Here is a 2,500-nt window from a genome sequence, read left to right on the forward strand (position 1 = left end):
CCTGGGTTATTCCAGTCTTCCCTTGGGACAGACCCTAGAGACAGATTTCTCCTATAGGATGAATAAAGGGAATTCTATTTTTATATATGTCTCTATCAAAGTATATTCTTATTTATTATAGACGATATTAATATTAGGTAAATTCTTAGTCACAAGTTTTTCTTAGCTATCGTTTCAAAGAAACCCACAACATTGCCATCCGGAAGTATAACACAATACTATGCATAACCTTGAATGTTTAAAGTCTGGTCAATACAGTTTAGTGAGAATTACTCTTAAACATGGATGGCACCAAACAATAACCTGAGTGACGTCACCTTTGTTCTATCTATTTATAGCTCACTTTGAATTCATACAAAGTTTGTAAGAGAAAACAAGAATGTTTCTCAACATACCACTTAAGTTTAAATTTACGGACTTTTTTCTTATGTGATGAAGAAAATAAAGAAAAAAATAAGATTATAATATCTTAAAAGAAAAAAAAGCTTGGTTCAGCTAGGGTTCGAACCCAGGACCTTTCGCGTGTAAGGCGAACGTGATAACCACTACACTACTGAACCCGTTGGCAGACAACACAACTATAACGTTACTATAACTCACTAGTGTTATATTACATGTCATGGTTTTGATAATAATAAATAGACCTAGCACATATTATAGCGCTTTACCCCGTCTCATCGTGGCCATCGTAAAGTCATGGCCTGATACTGACAAAAAAATGACGTCAAAATGCCAGTCTTTTGCTTCAAAAGAAAACAAATCGTGAGTTGTATTCAATAGTTCAACCAATGAAATAACTTGTTTCCATGAGCTCTACTAACGACAACTCACTAGGTGGTGCAAAAACCAAATATGACTTCAAAATGCCAGTCCTTTTGGATTTCAGTGTCGGGTTATAACATAACGATGGCTACGGTCTAAACAGGCACCAAACGTGCTCAAAGCGCTTTACAAGGGTTCCCTGACCAACAGCAACACGCAACATGTAGAACGGGACATGACGCCTATTAAACGATATAATAACGATTTTCTTTCCGAAAGCGAGTGTCATTCCACCAGACCACATATCATCATATCTATGAGTCATACAGTACAATTCGTCTGTTAGATGTTTTGTTGATTTCAACTCTCTAACAAACTTGGTTACGGTATGGAGCATGATGTCTTGTGAACACAAACAAAACGTGACAAAAATAGGTTGATGGATTTTTTTTTTTTTTGTGCATTGGGTTATTTTTCGTGGAGGGGGGGGGAGGGAGGAGTTGCGCGTGGGGGGGGGGGAGACTCCCTTTTTTTTTTTGTCTTTTTTTGTGTGTGTATTTTTTTCGTGTCGTTTTAAGTCATTATTTTGGTTGGTTATTTGTTGTTGTTTTTTTTGTTTTTTTTTGTTTTGTTTTTGTGGTTTTATTTCTCTTTGTTTGTTGCTTATTTGTGATAACAATTTTTTAGCTAATTTATTTTTCGTCATTTTTTATTTTGATTTTATTTATTCATAATTTTCCTTTCTTTTATAATTCAAATAAATGATGAATTATCTTTATTTTGTTATTTCTCAACTACTATGGGACTGTAACTCAAGTGTGTAGAGCGCTCGTTAGATGTAAGGTCGGTCGTATCGCGTCAATTTTTTATGTTTTATTTAATATTTATTTTTAATGTCACATTTCTTTTCAAAATCTACTTCATCCTTAATTTTTGTAGGGGAAAAGTATCCATTTAACATTACTTTTAATAAAGTCATAAATGAATAAATCATTTATTAAAGGAAAAAATAAAAAGCTGGTTCACTGGGTCGAACTCCTAGGCCTTACCGTTAGGCGAACGTGTAACCCTTACAACGTTGACAGACAACGACAACATAACGTATATTAAGGAATCATACGTTTTCTTTCCGTGTGGGGTCATAACACTATTTCATATCATGGTTCGTTTGTCATTTATTTCTCTCTATTCGAACTTAGCATCGTTATGTTAGTATGTAGTGATGCCTTGGTAAGAAGCATAACTGCCATCGAAGTTATACTGGTTAATTTAGTGATTATATAGCGGGTGGCATAAATCATACAAAGATGAGTGACTCACTTATATTATAGTGCTTAGTTAAAGACAAACTGTCAGGGCTTACTAGGGTTCCTGACCCAGATACCTTCAGTGTAGAACGGACATACCTTATTTAAGGATATATAACGATTTTCTTTCGAAGCGGTTTTGTATTCTACGCGTCAATATTTCATATCTATGAGTATACAGTACAATTCGTCTGTTAGATGTTTTTTGATTTTATCTTACAATTGGTTTTACTATTGGAGATATGTCTTGTGAATCAACAAAAGTGACAAAATAGGTGATGGTTGTTTTTTGGTGTTTTTATTTTTAGTTAGTTAGGACTCTTTTTTGTCTTATTGCTGTGGTTATTTTTTTCTTTAGTTTAACGTTATTGTGCTGGTTATTTGTTTGGTTTTTTTTGGTTTTTTTTTTTTTTTTTTTGTTTTTTTGTTCT

General features: G+C 33.6%; 1 non-coding gene across 1 annotated transcript; it reads right to left on the minus strand.

Moving 5' to 3' along the window:
- Positions 1 to 487: 487 nt before the first annotated feature.
- On the minus strand, positions 488 to 560 carry Trnav-uac (transfer RNA valine (anticodon UAC)). Its single transcript has one exon. It is a non-coding gene; the product is annotated as a tRNA-Val (tRNA).
- Positions 561 to 2,500: the final 1,940 nt, after the last annotated feature.

This window comes from Berghia stephanieae, chromosome 9, assembly GCF_034508935.2.
Source record: "Berghia stephanieae isolate SIO BIC M18660-M18661 chromosome 9, UCSD_Bste_1.3, whole genome shotgun sequence".
In the NCBI taxonomy this organism is placed as follows: Eukaryota; Metazoa; Mollusca; class Gastropoda; order Nudibranchia; family Aeolidiidae; genus Berghia; species Berghia stephanieae.